Source organism: Sorex fumeus, unplaced genomic scaffold (assembly GCF_029834395.1).
Source record: "Sorex fumeus unplaced genomic scaffold, SorFum_2.1 ptg000097l, whole genome shotgun sequence".
Lineage (NCBI taxonomy): Eukaryota > Metazoa > Chordata > Mammalia > Eulipotyphla > Soricidae > Sorex > Sorex fumeus.
The window spans coordinates 941878-960909 of NW_026606154.1; the positions used below are offsets into that span (position 1 = coordinate 941878).

At 45.4% G+C, this 19032-nt stretch overlaps 1 protein-coding gene across 1 annotated transcript in view; it reads right to left on the minus strand.

The window, feature by feature from the left end:
* The window catches only part of DOCK2 (dedicator of cytokinesis 2), a 394798-nt gene that overhangs the window by 255529 nt on the left and 120237 nt on the right, over window positions 1-19032 (minus strand). The gene's annotated exons all lie outside the window — the stretch shown is intronic.

Sequence of the window (19032 nt, forward strand, 5' to 3'; positions counted from 1 at the left end):
CGGAAGTCCCTGAAATGCCACAAATTTTCCTAAGAGGTAACTGGGGCTGGCTTGATTTCTTGACACAGGCCACGAACAGACAGCTGAGTGCTGCTGTGAACTTCTGCTACCTGGATTGTAATTGATTTTACACTACAGCCAGGAGGGAGCCCATAAACCAAGCCAGACAAAGCATCCCGTGCATACAGAGGTTCCAGCAAATCAGGAACAGCAGCAGGGGCACGCCTGATGAAAAGCAATGGGGGGGGGGGCAACAGAAATATTTGCATGGAGGGGGGAAAAATCACTGAAAGTGAGACTCTATTGTTCAGACTGCTGCTCCCCTTGAAGGGCTCAGAAGACTAGAGGAGCCAACACCTCCCTGGGCCAGGAACACAAATCCAGCCCCAGCCAACCTGGTCAGGACACAGCAGGAGTCCAGCTATGGCCTTCGAGGACAGCATTCGACCCAGGACCATGAGAGCACAATGAGCCCTTCACTCTGCTCTGTGTAGGTGACATCAGTGGCCCAAGCCCCGAGAGAGCACAGTGCTTTGTAAGTCCTTTCATACTTGAGGTCACTGCCCCTCCCTCCCTCTCTTTTAATGCGGTTCCGACAGAACAGACTTATTGACTAGCGGAGACAGACAGGCTTCTAGAGAGTCAATGCTCTGACCATACAAACCAGGACTGAAGCCCCAGTAGGTCGAGGGTTTTGACCGAGGTCACAACAGTGTGTTAGTCACTTTCCTGAGCTAGAGTTCAATCTTCCAACTCTTATCACAGTGTCTTCCTCAAAGAGACTGGAGAAGACTGTCACTGTCACTGTCACTGTCCTCCCATTGTTCATCAATTTTCTCGAGCGGGCCCAGTAATGTCTCCATCGGAGACTTTGTTGTTACTGTGTTTGGCATATCGAATACGTCACAGGTAGCTTACCAGGCTCTGCCGTGCGGGCGAGATACTCTCGGTAGCTTGCCGGCTCTCCGAGACACCACCCTTCAACCAAGGCAGTGTCACGTCATCATTCAAACACTCACTGGGCACCTACTCAGTCCCAGTTACTAGCAACACCTGGGAAACATTCTTTACCCGAAGTCCAGAAGGGGAGTATAAGATGTGATGCAGGATCTCTTCAAGGCAGCATGTACCCCAGGCTGGGAGCCGCTCCCAACTACTGATGCAATTTGCCAGGCTGTAATATTCAGGGAGAATCTCTTGCCCACGCAGCAGACTGTCTTCACTGGAGGGCATGTTGAGTTTCCCTCCCCACCCCAAGCAGAGCCCAAGGTCACCCTCTACATGCTTGGACGAGCCCCAGGCATGAAGGAACCGGCAGAGGAACCCAGGTGTATGGCACCTGGGGCTAAGATCTCCAAGCCTGCTCGGAACGGGACTGGGCCTCCTCCACCCATGTCCCCCATTTTCCAGTAGCTAGGCAGTCATACCCACAAACTGCCTGGCGCCGTGTAATCCCATCAACAGCCAAGATCCAGAGAGTATAAAACAAAGCTCCCAGAAGCATGTGGCAGCATCCATGGCCACATGACTTCTTTCTGTCTAGTTTTCCCTCTCGGAGAATCTGGCAAGCTACCGAGAGTATCCTGCCCACACAGCAGAGCCTGGCAAGCTCCCATCGCATATTTGATATGCCAAAAACAGTAACAATGATGGGTCTCATTCCCCTCACCCTGAAAGAGCTTCCAATGCGGCACCGTTGGGAAGGAAGAGTAAGGAGGGGGTGCTAAAATCTCAGGGCTAGGATGAATGGAGATGTTACTGGTGCCAACTTGAGCAAATCGATGAACAATGGGATGACAGTGATGATGACAGTGAATATTTGGACATTTCAGGTTATAGATCGGGGGTGTGGATTCCCAAGCGTGCCTACGACTGTGCACAGCCCCTCCCCGAAAGTTCATCTCCCCACCCTATCTCATAACAACCACAAATTAGCCTCTAACTGGGAACTCGCTGGGGCAGCCTGACCACCCCAGCCACACTAGGCCTATAGTCCCGTAGACTCTATTCCAATCAACAGCCCCCTCACCCCAACCAAACACAAAAGCAACAGTGAGTGCAAGAATCCAAATTGCATAGGTCAAAATGGTAAAGCAATGCAAAACCCTACCGGGCTTAGTGAGTGAAGACGCTAGCCCAGAGGACCCAGCCAGTAACAACAAGCGATATAAACTCTCTGACAAGGAATTTAGAATGGTTGTTAAGGGTACATAAGGAGCTCAAAGAAACCATGGAACACAACCACCAATAAAATACAAGAGGATGTGAGAGCAAAAATGAGGAAAATACAAACAGAAGTGACAGATTTGAAAAAAAAAAAACCTGGTAATTGAAATGAAAAAGTCACTGGAAGGCCTCAGCAGCAGAGTAACAGCTACTGAGGACAGGATTATTGAGCTTCAAGATGAGGTGCAGAGAATCTCCAGACAAAAGCAGAAGATGAAAAAGAGCCTCAAAATAAAGAAGGGGAGTATGCAATCATTTAAATCCAATAAGCCAAATGTGATCAGGGAGAAACACTCAGAGGCCAGAAGCTGCCAGCATAAGAGGCGAGAGTTTCTACATAAGGGGCTAACTTCTAACTCACAATGGGAGAAAGAGCTAACAACTTTTGCATCCATTTTTGGAGGTGCCCATAAAAATTCTAACATAGAAGGTATGTTAGGAAGACCCAGCATACATTAACACACACGCATACACACACACACACACACACACACACACACACTTTTGTATTTGTTGGGGTAGATGCAGGTGTTTAGATTGAATCACAACTGAGTCTGCCCTCCTGGGTGACAGAGCCAGTTATGTACCCGGAGTGGAGTGTCAGCTCCCAGGGTTCAAGTTGGATGCAAAAGATCCAGTTGCTTCAAGCAGAGTGATGAGAGGGATGGCAGATCCTAAAGGATCCAGGTCAAAGTCACATTCACAGGGGAAAGAGGCTCCTCCCCCTCACCCAAACAAGATTAGACTGTGCAGTGTCTGAGAGAAAAACCAACGCTCACCTTGGCATGGTATGCACTGCTTTTTACATGACCCAGAAAGAAAATTGGTTGTGGCTCTTTCTGAGAGGACAGCTGACAGGGAACTGGTTCCTACAGCCCACACTGTCTGTGGGGCCTATATATAGCCAGTCACCACCTCTACTCCACAACCTGCAACCACAGGGGCTGGGTAGAAAAGTCTCAGCTAACATCTAAAGCAGGTTTGAGAAGAGAGCAAGGTGCGAAAAGGAGTTTCCCAAGAAAGGGTGCTGATTAAAACCCAGAAAAAAAATGAGGGAGAAGGGATAGGTAGGGAGACGCTGAGACCAAAGTAGCCAGAAGCCGGTGGGCATAGGGTGGGCTCAAGTCCCCAAGCAGGCATGTGAGTTTTCTCCAGAGGTGACCTAGGAGATCCTCCCACAGAGCTCAGCCGGGTTTGTGGCAGACAGTGAGAGCCAGCCCAGGAGCGAGCTTGCCAACCAGCAGTGCCGCCAGCGCTGGCACAAGCAGTAAATTCACCGACCACCTCCCAAGGGAACCAGAGAGAAAGTGATGACAATTTAGTGTAAGCAATTTAACCTTGCAGGGTCTCTTCTTTCTGCATAAAATGTTAAGTTGTGTACGTTGTGTGTGAGGGTCGGTGGGGACCGGGGACCGGATCAGTTTGTGTTTGTATGTTTACTGTGTTCTTAGCATTTGAGATAACTTTCGTTTGTGTGTTTTGCTTTGGGGCCATGCCCGGGGGTGCTCAGGGATAACTAATTCCTGGAGGGGCTCGAGGGACCATATGTGGTGCTGGAGACCAAGGCAAGACAAGCACCCTACCTGCTGTACTATCACTCCGACTCTTTAAACATTTTAAAGAGCAGTTTTAGAGTCGCAGCAAAACTAAGAAGAAAGTCAGAAAGCACACCTTTGGTTTCCTGGCACGCCTCCCCCATCAGAAACAAATCATGTTTTAGATCTAAAATTTCAGTTTAGAATGAGAATTTCTAATTTTAACCAAATTTCCTGGGGGTACTGGTGTGTGTGTGTGTGTGTGTGTGTGTGTGTGTGTGTGTGTGTGTGTGTGTGCATGTGTTCATATAGAAAGAGAAATGGAGAAAAGGGAGAGAGAGAGAGAGAGAGAGAGAGAGAGAGAGAGAGAGAGAGAGACAGAGACAGAGACAGAGACAGAGACAGAGACAGAGTGCTACTTTGGCAGAAGCAGAGACAAAAGAGTGATAATATATGAACTGTTGGGTTCAATCATGTCTGGGTAGCTGACCGATACCCTGTCTTCAAGTTCAGACCCTGGGTCCGGGATGCTAATTTGTTATGTGTGTCACACATATATGATCCTTTAGGTAAGTCCAGCATCACCCACCAGCCCAGAGGAGCAAATACTTATCAGTCTCATTTATATTAAATAGAGCTGAGGTCGCAGGAGCTGATCCCAAAGTCTGACAGGAGACAGGAGTTTGGAGCTTGTGCGCCTCCAGTTTTGGGAGAACTGAGTGGGTCAGAATGGTTGTAGTGTGGGCACAGCCCAGAAGTTCATCACCTCCCCAGCCATTCACAAGGCCTGAGTTTGGCACACACACAATGGAGGGAGCACAAGCATACGGCCCAGCGCTGCACAGACTGCTGGGGCCCTCAGAACAAGAACAATGTTGGGACTCAGCTTCCTAAGGCTTCCTTAACTTTACAACCTGGAAAAAAGAGGAGAAACTCATGGTACCCAGAAGATAGGGTAGATGAGAGGCTCCATGGAGATAATGAATACGCAGCTTCAGCATTTAGAGTTTGCAAACCTCAAATGAAAGGGACTAAGGTAACCCCAAACCAAGCATCACTGAGAGATACAGAAAATGAGACGTGGGGACTGAGTCACTTTTAAATAGGAATCAACAGAAAAGGGCAGAGCTCGGAATTCAGACTCAGAGTTCCAGGTCCACATTCTGTTATAGCAACACTAGTACCGGTTATTATTGGTAAGGCTCTATTTATGAGGCCTTACTAATGACCAGACCTCACCATGCATCTCCCAGGGTTTAGACCTTTAAATGTTCTCAATCAAGCAATGAGGTACACACCCAAGGTGAGAAGTTGGATCTTTCTAGGGAGGCGTGTAGGTGAAGGCAACAAAATCTGAAGTCACCCAAGCCTGGGTTCTAAAGGAGCATTCCCCAAGCAGAGGCCTTATGGCTTTCCTATGGGCCCCCAGGATATTTCAAAGGGGGCACAGGTGAAAATTGCATAACTGGGAGACCACAGCACAGCACAAGATGAGGGGGGTCAAGCAACAGGAGAGAGGGGGTCACAGGAAGGAAACGTGGCCAGAGAAGGCGGAGAACCGCGTGCAGTTCTAAACAACTGTCCAAAGCTGTTGCTCTTCAAGTAATTTTACCCTCTTTAGCTAACGCCATAATTAGGGCTTCATTTGCCTTTGGGTAATTGGCTTCCCTCGCTCTCTGGTGTCTGGTTCCACATGGGTAAGTCGCTCCAGCCTGGAGGGTGTCACACTCAGCAAATCCACTTTGTCTGTGCTGGGCTAATGAGGGCTCTCAGTGTGGCTGCACTGAAGTGGCTGGGATTGCAGTGGCCCCCCACAGACACACCCCCTGCCTTCAGGAAGGGCAATCCCTCTCAAATTGGATGGAGTCACTCCATCTCCTTTTTAGAGGTCAATGTGCCTAGTTTAATGCTGAGCCTATCACATAAAGAAGCGGCGAAGCAAAATTATTGGTTAAAAATCCCAGACAAGCACTGAGAATTGCGTATGAGGTACATGCCCAATTGTTAAAAAATAAGAAGCACAGAGGACAATTTGTCTGCTGAGAATACAAGTTCTGGTGAGTTTTTCTAACATAAAAATAAATGAAACCAAATTCCCTAGAAAGGACAGTAGTAAAACTGATCATGGTCAATCTACACAACAGAGTTCTATAAAGTCCTTTAAAAAATTGGGGAACTGTTCCCAGTAATTCTCAGAGAAAGTAGCAGGTTACAAAACCGGTAAAGCAATACCCTGATCATAAAATTCGCTTTAAAAAGGAGAGAAAGAAGAAATAATGGTTATCTGTGAATCAGGAGGGCAGAGGCACTTTGATAGATTTCTACAAGTTCTGCATGGGCCAGGGAGATGGTCCAAAGGGCTGCAGCATATGTTTTGGATGTGGAAACCCTAGGCCCCACACGGAAACCCTGGGCCCCACACCCAGAACTTCACAGTCCCAAACACCAGCCCACACAACTCCCAGCACTTCTCAGAATGCCCCCAAAACCAAGAAAAAAAAAACACAAAAAATTCCACAAAAACACTCACATTTGACATTACTAATATCTATAAACAATACATGTCATTTATTCCTACCCTGGACCAGCATTCCCAGGAACACATATAATGGGACTTACGGTGTGGTTTGAAATCCCCATTAAAGCAGGAACAAACTTAAGTTCCCTCGAGGCTTAAGAAGCAGTGGGACATGTTCCAGTTGACACCACGGTCAAGCTGGCCCCTCATGCTGTTCTCCAGAGGTGACCTATGTTATGCTCATTCCCTTCAGTGTTCAGCTGACTTCCCACCTCCCCCATAAACCTGTGCCCAACAATTCCAAAGCACCATTTCTACTGAGTTCCAGTAACAGTCCTTCTTACAGGGTTATCTGAAAAATACAAACCAAAACAAATAACTATAGAACAAATTTATAATATCCTGTAAGTTATAGATTTAGACCAGAGACTGCTGTCCTAGATCCATATAGATATAGGTTTTTGTTTCACCTGTGTGTTGTTGAAAATGACATTGACAAGTCTTTACATAAAAACCCATGAGCTGGGAATGAGGAGGCTGCACTCAGCATGCCTCATATGTGTGAGGTTCTAGGTTTGGTTCCTGGAACTGAAACACACACACACACACACACACACACACACACACACACACACACACCAAGGGATAACTCTTTCCAAAAAGAGATCACCGAGCTCATGTTTCAGCATGGTGGCAACCATTACACTCCGATTCACAGCCTCCTGCGTACCTTCCCCCAAGCACAGGCTTCAGCCCGGTCTTATACCTTCCCATCCCCACTCTAAGCTAAGTGTGCACAGATCATTTCTGTTTGTTTACTTAATAGTTTAGAAATATTTATCAGTATGCTCTGTCAAAGGAGGGGAAATGAATGAAGACCAAATGGTATCATGTTTTAGGGAGAAAATGCAAGGAATTGCTTTTCTTTGTGAAATTTAAGTTCCTTATTTATTTGTTTTGAATGCCCAGCAATGCTCAAGGCTTTCTCCTGGCTCTGCACTCAGGGATCATTCTTGGCAGGACTCAGGGGACCTGGGGACCTGGGAATCAAATCCAGGTTGACTGTATGCAAGGCAAATGCCCTCTCTGCTGTACTATCTCTCTGGCCCCAGAGAAGTTCTCTGCTTCACAAATAGAAAATGTGTTGTGAAAAATACAACCAAAGCTGACAATAAGACCTATATGCCACGGTTATTTTATTTAATGTTATAATAATTATGACTCTGAATCTTTACTTTCATTACTTTCTTGGCCTGTATGGAATCAAGTTTGAATACCCGAGGGGTTTCTTTCCCCAACATAAGGACCCTGGCGGGTTATAGAGGCAAACATCCACACTGCTGAGTGGTTCACTGAGTATGCTCTGGAATCCGGGCTCTGCCACGCTTCTTGCTGTGCGGCTGCTGGCACGATTTTCAATCTCTCTAACCTTCAGTTTCCTCACTGGTAAGTGGGGATATTAGTATCTGTATTTTATAGGGATATCCTGATAATTAAATGAGATCACCTGTGAAAAGTTTGGCATGGTGACAGGCACAAAATAATGGCTAAATAAATTATGGGCTTAGAATTATTCATTAGTATATTTCTTTCTTATTCCTCCCAGCACCAGGCTGCTATATTTTCAGTAAATATTATTTGGAATGAAACTGCACTGGTTTTCAGCTTAACTATTTTGGTCTTTTGAGGAAAATTCTTTTATTCTAGAAAGATGTTGGGTGGACCAGGACTCAACAAAAACAAACATAAACCAATTAACACCGAAATCTCCAACATTCTAAAACCTGCATCAAATCTAATTCAAGCTATCCATGAATGTAATTTCACTGAAAAAAATCTAGAGTAAACACAAGCTAGATTTATATAACCCCCCTTCATGATGTGTATACATAATACATACAAAGTATTCATGTAGACAAATACATAATGTATCCATGTACATAAGACTCATTCCAAAATTAGAAGAAAAGGGTTTGAGCTGGTGACAGTACAGCAGGTAAGGTGCTTGCTTTGCTCACAGCCAACCCAAGTTCAATCCTCAGCATCCCTTATGGTCCCCAGAGCCTATCAGGAGTAACACCTAAGCCAGAGTAAGCCCTGAGCACTGCTAGTTTTGGCCAGACGCCCCTCCCCCCCGCCCCACCCCCCACACAAAGTAAAACAAAGAAAAAAAATTCCATGGAACCTAGATGGAAAAGTTTAAGAATTGCCCGATTATGTTCTTTAAGTTTTAATGAGGGAAATTACAAAAGACTTCTTTTTTTCCTAAAGAGTTGATTTGGATTGCCACAGAGGAAATAATCTGGAATTCCTACCCCTCAAAAAAAGTTTGCTCTCCATTATGTCATTCATTAGAGGCTGATTTTCTGAGTATTTTTGGAGGTTCAAGAGAGATTTTTTTCTTTGATTTTACACCAATTTTTTTTAACTTCAGAAAAAAAATAAAAGGTCCTTTTAATAAATGTCTCTTGGACTTGTTCTGCCTGCAGCTTATTAAATCGTTATCTTCTCTGATTCTGGATCTGAGGGTTTCTGAGATTGAATTCAGTGAAGAGATGTGAGGCCCACCCCTTCTCAGATCTCCAAGTGTAGAAGGACGTTTTGGAACTGGATATGGCTTTGGAACACCATAGGTAGGAGGGTCAAACCCTTATTTGAAGACCTTTGATGGCTTCAAATATGAGGATAAGGAAAAAAAAACCAACTCAGTTTCTCAAAACTCAATTGCCCCCTATAAAATAAAATAATCGACAGCACCACACAATTTCCCTTTGCCCCTTTAACTCTCCATAAAATGACCTAATTCCTCCGCTCAAGCATGTCATCTAGAAATGTTAGGGAACAGTACGTGCGAGAAGGGGTCGAGACACCAAATAGTGGTAGAACAATTCAGCGTTCTCACTGTGAATCAGAGAATAATTTTTTCTTTAAATCACAGATTATCAGTGTTTATAGAGTAGTGGAATATGTTCAATTTCCCAATTTTATATTGATCTGCAGAGGTTATGTGACTTCCTCAAGATCAAACAACCATGTGAGACGAGGGACACTCGTGTTAACAGAGTCCTGGGAGAAGAAGCACGCACTCCATATGAGTTGCAGTTGCTGTTGTGATGTGACTGTTGTTAATATTATTCTCAACTTCTGACGTTGATTTCAGTGCTCTTTTCATAAAAAAAAAAATACACAGACACACACAAGGAAAGTATCAGAACTATGCTCTCTGGGTCTAAGCACATTTCCTGCTAGGAAAATAATGATCACTTGGAGGAACTACTTCATTTCTTTCCTAACAAAGAAGGTCGAAGCCTGAGAAGTACATGTTGTGGCGTGTAACTCCCAGGATGCAAGTTAACGCAGGAGCCTGGTTTGGGATTTGCCTTGGGAAGAAGAGATTATTCGCTTTTGCTCACCCTTCCTCAACTAACACAGAAAAACAATACTATGGATTATCTTCAGGTCCAACTGTTCTGCCTTCAAATGTCCAGTGAAGAGCCATGGCCTAGGAATGCAAAATGACTCTCAATGAGGAAGGAGAGAGTACCCAGTGGTACTTGAATTTGGGAGCAAAGTATGCCCAAAATGTCGAAAAAGAAACAATGATTTCTAACTTGCTCAAAGAAACACAAGCTCTATAGATTGAGAAGTTATAGACTAAACATAAAGCTCTTAGTGAAAAATAAGAACGATTTTAGTCTTTGGAATTAAGAAAGGAATCTTAAGCAAGATACAAAAATATCTATCAAAATGATCAGTAAATTTGATTTATTAAAAGTAAGAAATAATGTTTAAAGAATACATCTTAGATAAGAAAAAGAAGGACACGCTATAAGTAGGAAGGTGATATTTATAATATCAAAAGTCCTCAAAAGATGAGGATAAAGAATATATTCTTATATATTTATATATATTATTTATAAGTAAGTAAGTAAAAGTAAAGGCCCTCCTGTTGATCATCGATTTGCTCGAGCGGGCCCAGTAACGTCTCCATTGGAGACTTTTGTTGTTACTGTGTTTGGCATATCGAATAGTCACGGGGGGCTTGCCAAGCTCTGCCGTGCGGGCAAGATACTCTCGGTAGCTTGCCGGGCTCTCCGAGAGGAGCAGAGGAATCGAACTCGGGTCAGCCATGCTGACTGCGTGCAAGGCAAACGCCCTACCGCTGTGCTATCGCTCGAGCCCCATATTCTTTTTTATTTATTTATTTATTTATTTATTTTTTTATTAGTGAAACACCATGAGGTACAGTTGTAGATTTACAATTTTTTGTGCTTGGGTTTGATTATACAATGATCAGATACCCATCCCTCCACCAGTGCCAATTTTCCACCACCATGGATAATATCCCCCCACCCCCATCCCCCCATCCCCCCCTGCCTCTGTGGCAGGGCAATCCCCTGTGTTCTCTCTCTCCTTTTGGGTGTTGTGGTCTGCAAAAGAGGCATTGAGTGGCAAACATGTTCAGTCCATAGTCTACTATGTTTATGTTTAGACATGAGCCCCATATTCTTTATAAAATATATAAATATATAAAATACCTTTCAAACCAGTAAGAGAAATCCAACCATCTCAATGGAAAACTGAACAAACTATATGGACACATATATCACAGACATGAAACACAAGTAGAAAAAATACAATATTTTTAGCATCAGTGATAGTCACGAAAACTAAATCAATTTCAATGTTGATACATTTCACACCATTTTATTGACCAACATGAAGGACATAATACCTAGTGCTTAAGGGAATCTGGATTCACAGAATCTTTTCAACATTACTAGTAGAAGTAGAAATAAGCACAGCCACTTCTGGAAAATAGTTAAGCACTATCTCCTAAAGATAACGTTCAGATCCCCTATAAGCAAGAGAAAATACTTACAGGTCACAAATAGTCTCTTGAATATTCACAACAACAGACATGTACTAAAATTTTCTTAGCATCAGTGCTTATAGCAGTAAAACACTAAGACAATCCAAGTACCTAAAATAACTTGGAATTTTCTATGGTCAATAAAACATTAAGTCCGGACATGTAACATGAACAAATCTTAGTATAATATAATAAGGAGAAGAGGAGTTAAGCCCAATTACTCAGTTTAGTACTCTTTTTACACAGTTAAAATAACCAGAGGATTAGGAATGTATAGAGATGTAATCAAACTGCGCAGAAAGAAAAGCAGCAGAATGATTAATAAAAGATGGAAGAAGTTGTTTCTTTCGTGGGGTTAAGGTGACGTTTAAATAATTGTTAAATTTCTATTACGGTTGTTAACTTTCTACTTTCTGCCTTAGGTGGTAACTGCCTGGGTGTTTGATTCATTATTAAGAGCTGACTGAATATTGAATAAATAAGAGCAATCCCTTGTATGGACTCATGGTGAGATGGATTAAGAATCAAGTATTCCGGGGCCAGAGAGATCGCTCAATGGGCTAAGGGCATGTTTTACATGTAGATTGCTACATTGCTACATTGCTACAAAATGACATTGTAGTTTTGATCCCTGGCGCTAAATGTTCTCCGTGCTCTGCCAGGAGGTTTCCCAGTACGGAGCCAGGAGAGGCTCCATGAAGTGTGTGCGCCCCTGCAGTAAAAGAATCTAGTCCTCTGACCATGCTAGTTCCTTCCTTTCTGTTTCCTTTTTCTTCAGGATGACTGAGGAAAATTGTATTTTACCACCATGTTCCAAGGACTATTTCCTAAGAGCTGAGTATGACTAAGACCCTAAGCTGCCTGGGCACGTAAAGAAATAAAGCATCTCCCTGATGCCTAAGACGTCTCCCTGCTGGCCCAGTCGCCAAGACCAGAGAGAGAAGAAAGCCTGGAGTGCCTTGCCGGCTGTGCGGTGGGCTGCGGCAGCACTTCTCTCTGTCCATGCGGCTTTCCGGTGGGTCCCTGGGTGCCTGGAGCTGTGCCTCCAGCTGAGAGGAGTCACCTGCCTCAGCCACCCCTGACGGGCCCAAACCAGGCACATCCCTGCCCCTACCCCCTCCCACATCTTCCAGGTCAGAATCATGGAGGGCAGATTCTGGGACTCCACAGTTTTAACCAACTCCCCAGGTTCACCTCAGGTTTGAGAAGGCTTCCTTTCAGAGGTTTTATACCTGGTTTTATCGCCTTGTAAATCCAGGGTAATATTATAAATGTACTAAACTCTGTTCCACCGCGCCTTCCCCGCTACCCTGGCAGAGGCAGGCATCCTGTCTTTATAGCCTCAGGGGGGAGGGGTGTCCTCAGCTGAGAAGAGGCATGGGCTAACTCTCCCCTATGCTGATGCTGAGATCTGAGACCACAAGATGGGTGTGTTCCAGCTTTCCCCCGGAAATGAAGTTCCTTCAAGACCCATTTTAGTGAGGAAACCCAAAACACAGTCTTCCTTTTTCTGTCTGGGTAATTGGGACAAGGTCCCAGACACCATTCTGGAAAAGAAAAAAAAAAAACTAGGGAAGAGAAGGGGCTACAGTGGATTAAAAAAAGTAAGAATTGGAGAGATAGCTCAGTACTGGAGTGCATGCCTTGTGTGCATGAGGCCCTGAGTTTGATTCCTGATACCACCAAAGAACAGCCAACAAAACACACTTAACTCCTCCCTCACCTGGCCTCAAAACAATATAAGATAAAAGGGGTAGTTAAGTTTGAATCCACAAAATGTCAATCACAAAATATTTTAACTGGCCTCGGTACAAAGCAAGAAAGGAGATTCAGAAAGATTAGGTCACATTGAAAATACATGAGAATACACTGAAAATACTTTATCATCATTGTACCTCAAACTTCGTATAGAAAAGTGCAAACTTGCAAAACCAGCACAGCCCACTTCTCTCCCAGTGGCTACCCTCGGGTGGGGGCTAGATCCGTGTTAAACAGAGCTGAGCTGAAATGCCCTACTGCAGACTGCACATCTGGATGAGTGGTTACTGGTCGGCGTGTTTGAATGTAGAAGGGAAGGGGAGGAAGGAAGTAGTAGGTTTTCCAGGAAGAAGTTGTTGTTGGTGGTGGTGTTGTTTTAATAAAAGAAGAATGGTGGAAGCGAGTGTTGGGCTCAAAGAGAAGCGTCCAGATTGAGGGTCTGCATTCCCGGGAGGAGGGGCCTTGTCTCCTCACCTCCTGTCCTTCTGAACAACAGGACCGAGAGCTCGGTGTTTGCCTTGCACAAGGTCAACCTGGCTTCAATCCCTGGCATCCTATATGGTCCCCCAAGTTCGGCCAGAAGTGACCCCTGAGAGCAGATCCAAGAATATGCCCTAAGAATGACCAGCTGTGGCCCTAAAGCAACCTCGGGGCTCAGTGTGACAGGGCATCTCCCGTTTCATAGCCTGCTCTCACACCTGCCTGCTGGCAGGAATGTGTACTCTGGAAAGGCACAGGAACCCAGCGACACGGCAGTGAAAGACCTTGTGCACAGCTGGAGAGGACTGACCTACATCTGGAACAGTGCAAGGAGGGAGGGATGAAAGGAAAAATATAATCTCAGGAGGAATGGGGAGGCATTAGTTCTACTATGGAGAAGGAAGGCTGCCCAATAGGAGAATAAGTGTAACCTCCTCATTCTGAGGACAAAGCATGGTGTCAGGGAAAGAGGATGGGTGCTGGTTTTCAGATGGCCTGAGCAGAGTCCAGCTGGATCACATTCTCGCTTGCTGTGCAGGGCAGAGAGAGAGGGCCCATGCGGATCTCTCCTCTTCCCTAGCCCTGCCTCTGGGCTAGAACACGGGAAGGGCTCTGGCCAGTGCACTGGGGCCCGAAGTAGAAATGGCCCTTCAGGATCAAACCCTAAGAACAACACGGCCGTCCCTCCACCTGACCTCTATGAATACTGGTGGCCACAAACCTCCAGAACCCAATGAAAATCCTAGGTACACGGGACCAGTGACTGAAAATTCCAGGCCTCAAGGGATTAAGGGCCAGTCACTCCTTCCCATCTCCCCACCTTTTGGGGTCCTGGCTGTCTCACCCATGAACTGCCTCCGGGTGCCATTTAAGTGCATTAACGACCATGATCCAGAGACTCACAAATGAATCTCAGAACCGAGCAGCTTGCAGCAGAGATGTCTCCGGACCCCAATTATTTAAAATTTTAGAATTCCAGGAGCACGCGGCTGCGAGCTCATGGTATTCATAACAAGTAATACAAAATAAATTATCTAGCATCTGCCTGTGGGGCAGGCTTGAGTGGTGGTGGGAAAATTTGAAATAATAGTTGTGGGAAGGTGTAATGGTGGTGGGATTAGTGTTGAAATATTGAATGCAATCAATTATTGTGAACAACTTTATGAACAATAACATTTAAAAAAAAGAAAAAAGAACAGCCACGACTCTTCCCTGCTTTTCCTCAGCTGCAAGGAGGCCTCACTTGGCGGTGAATGTGGGCACATGCAAAGCATATAACTTTCATCACACTTCCACAAGAGAGAAACGAAGCTTTCCACTGTAAAACCAATGAGATGCCAGGGTCGACTTGCTCCCCCAGAGCCCGACACACAAAAGCCTTAATATATTCTGTAATCACTGGTTTGTCCTGATAATTTCATGTCTATTTATGTAATTTATATCCTCTGATAACATGGCTAGCATTTAATAAATGATAAATACAAGTCTCTCCCTTTAAGAGGTTCTGGCATTATTTTTCTTATGGCTAATATTATATGATAGACAGAATAGATGACTTTTAATAAGCAACAATTGCTCCAGGCTCTATGCTAGCTGTTTTATGTAATCCTATTTTGCGGTTAAAGGAAAGCAAGGCTCCCAGAAATTATTTGTTGAAAGGAACTTAGCTAGGAAGTGATCTGGCCAGGAAGAGAAAGAAGAATTGTGGGAATCTAAAGCCCATATTCCTTTTCCTCCAGTGCCAGGAATGGAACTCGGGACCCGCGTGCATGTGAGCTGCTCACCCGACCACATAGCTCCATGACTGGCTTCCACCAGCAGCACTTCTACTCACAGCTCCCTGGAAGCATGGAGGCTCAGAGATGTTACATAAATTCATGAAGCAAAGTAATAACAGCTCCAGCAAGAGGCCTCTATCCCCAGTCCAATGCTACGAGGATTAGAGGAGATCAACTTCCCCTAGTACTGGGCCCAGTTATCCGGGCCCCCTGCCCACAGATTTGCCCAAGCCTTTGTAACTGAGTTCCCCAGCAGTTCTCCCTACTGTGGGCGACAGATAACAGGGGACAGAAGAAAATGATGTCTGGATAAAAGGAAAATTGGATATTTTGTATTCAAAGGGCAGTTTTTCAATAAAGTTTCTAATAGGAAAAAAAAATCCACTAGCTGAAAGTAATCCACTAGCGGAGGAGTTTCACATTTCTTTCAGATCTCTGTCTCATTCTCTCACTCCCTGTCTTGTTCCCTCTCTCTGTCTGTCCTTTGTCTCTGCGCCTCTCTGTCTCTGCATCTCTGAATCTCTGTTTCTAGTTCTCTCTTCCACTCCCTCTGTTTGTTTTGGAAGTTGGGAAAAGCGAGCAATGCAGATCCTAAAGCAGTTTACACTGAAGCAGATGGCGCATCTGATTAGCATCAGACTAAAAAGACACATTACTTAGAAATTAGGTTCTCATAGGGACAAATCTGTTCCAAAGGCGCAGAAGGTTTGCTTTTCTTGTAGACTCCTCCCAGAGCTTTCGGAGGGAATAGCTATTCATCCTTGCTACCATCATCACCACCAGGCAAGTCTGAACTTGGATCGGAGAAGACAGCAAATTAGTCTCCCCAGATTTCTCAGTTCTCTTCTCACTGGACCCCGAGGTTACTCACACAGGGCGAGCCACTCCCTGCGGGGACTCGGCAGCTGGTCACCCCACTCCCGCAACCCTAGGCTAACCGGCCACGGTATGCGGCTGCAGCCGTACCACAGCCCCGTCAGACTCACTCTCCGACTCCCCACTTCAGGAAAATGAGAATTGCAAGAATTAGTTAAGACTGTAGAGTGGCTAAAAGCTGCAGCACCTGGAGGCTGTCTTCATGAGAGGAAATGGCTCAGAGAACTGGGGGGCACACCTGCCATGCGAGAGCCTGGGTTCTATACCAGCATTGGGAGCAACTCCCGAACACCAAGACTGGGGTAGCCCTGAATACCACCAAGGACTGGGATCTCAAAAGAAATAAAAAAAGGTCTCCATGAGAGAGCAAAGGGGGAAAAAGTGTGTGTGCGTGTGTGTGAATGTGTGTGTGTGCGCGCGCACGTGAGTGTGTGTGATTGTCAAGTGTCCCAAACTATGTGACAATGTTGAGAGTGACTTGCAAGGCAGACAGCAAGGTGAGAAAGGACTAACATCTCACCTTGACCTAAGCTTCTTTTAGGTGAACATAGCTTGACACCCTGGCAAAGAGACTCCATGGAAATTAGAAATTGGTGAGACAGTTCAAAATCGGAAGGAAAAACACATACAGACCAAAGTTCTTTTTATTAGATAATCCCTGGGTTTCTCAGACCTAGAGATAAAACACGACGCTTCCAGGGAAACAGGAAGGCTTGGCTTATGGTGACGTACAACTATCAAACAGGAAGGAATTCTCTTCTCGAAAGGACTCTGAAAGCCAGGATAGAAGTTGGGGAAATGAAAGTAGTAAAATAATCACCACCACCCCAACAGTATCAGCTATCCTTTGAACGGGACACCAGGAAGACTTTACCTGCATTGTCTACCTTATTTGCCACATAACATTAGCCCTCCAAAGACACGTGATTTTTCCCATTTAACAGCTAAGCATAGAGAACATCAGAGAAGTTACATAACTGACCTCAGTCACACAGCAATCCAACCCAGACCTCCTGAGTTCCAAGTGTCAGTGCTCTTACCCAGTAAGCTTTACCCAAAGGCTCCTCCGGAAATAAGCTGATAAAATCATCTGCCAAAATTTCAGAAAGTGCTTAAAAGCCTTCTGGTCCCTCTGCTTGATGTCAATACAAATGTTCCAGGCTGTACGTACAAGCTACTGTCCCTGACAATACTCCAGGCAGTTTGCACATCTGGCAGTTAAATGAGGGCAGCCTCAAAGCAAATCACATCCCTGAGGCACAGGACACTTCACAGGGAGAACAACAGGAGAGATTTCATTACAGTTCAGGCTTGGCAAAGGAATCAAACTCACCTTATTTAAGGATACAAAGAGAGACACTCACCCGGAGCCACTGATCCCCAGTAAGTGCTTATGAATTCACACGGTGTCCATTTGCAACAAGAGGACTGAGAGGGGTGAACTGAAGTTTCCCTCAGAATTATTCTGGACAGAGGGTTCCCCGGCATGCCCACAGGGGGAGCAGATAAAGCACACAGGTTTCGTGGGAACCACGGTCAGACAGTTCTGCATCTTCTACAAAATGGGCCCACAAAGGGCTCTTTGTTTACCTTTTTCTACTCTGCATTTAAATGTTGGAATTTTGTGGCTGTGAATGACACTGGGGCGAGGCTTTTATCAGAGCAGGTGAATCAAAGGGATTTCCCAAGCCCGTTGCCTGGGGACACGAAAGGAATAGGGCTCACTAGCTGTCCCACCCACCCTGTGATCATGGTGAACCCAAGGACTGTCACCCAGCCCCAGCCTCCGAGATGTGACCCCATTAAAGGAAAGAGATTGCCACCGTCTGCCCGATCCTGTGTGGCGTGAGCACTCCATCTGGACTCTGCACTGGGCTCGGCCCCTGGCAACGGCAGCGGCAGAGAGGAGCCAAGCAGCCCTGCTCTGTGACGCCCTGTGGGACTCTGTGTAGCTACAGTTGTCCTTGTCACGTCCCTCGCACAGAAGTCAACTCATCTCTACAGTGACACCTAAGCTCCCAGACGGGACTGCCAGGGCGGGAAGGGGCAGCAGGTATAACCCGAAGCCAAAGTGAAGGCCGCTCAGTCTGAAATCTGCAGAAGTCAGAACGTGGACGCTTCCCTTTAAGGAAGACCCAGAATGATAAGAAATGCAACAAGACTCGGCAGGATTAGCTTCCTGTGAACTTGCACCATGCACCGCGCACAAAGCACATGTGCCCGGCATTAGCCTGCTGTCACTCACCTGTTGAAACGGTCCAGAAACCACAAACATTAACATTTTCCTCCTCATACCTTTCTCCTCCAAGGGATACAACCCAGGCAGAAATTTTGGATGCACCATGTGAACCAGGCATGGGAGGGAAAAAAAAAAAAAACCTTTACAGTGAAGTAGTTCCTGAATATTTCTGTGATTACCAGGCAATTTGCATAAATATTCAAGCTCTACTCTCTGAATAATTTACAGCAGGGCGAAGGCTCTGCTTTCTAAGACCTGTTCTCAGCAGTTCCCTTCCCATGTTATTACTGGCACCAGTATGGACAGAGAGAAACTTAGAACTGGAAAGGTTTGGTCTTAGGGTACAGAAGTCTGTACTGATTCCCAAAGTTCATTGGTTTTACCTTCAAAGTTAGGAGTGATGCCAGAGTTGTGGAGGTGAGATGGACTGGGTGCTGATGGCTAAGTCCTGACTGGTTAGATCCGGAGGAGGCATGACTAACTAGCTCACCCACCTCGGAGGCAGGGAATCCAAGAATTTTGTCAGTAGGGCACCAGAGACCAGTTTTGAGTCTGGAAAAGCTCTGATCACAACTTCTGCATGAATCCACTACTATCCTCTGTTCTTCAGAAAATGCAATTAAGTGAAGAAAGGCAAAGAACGGGGCAGCTGTATATGCCTCTAAGTAATACTAATAGATAAGGAGAGAAAGCATGCATATGTGTATTTCATTGTCTGTACATGGAATGTCTCTGGAAGCAGTCACAGG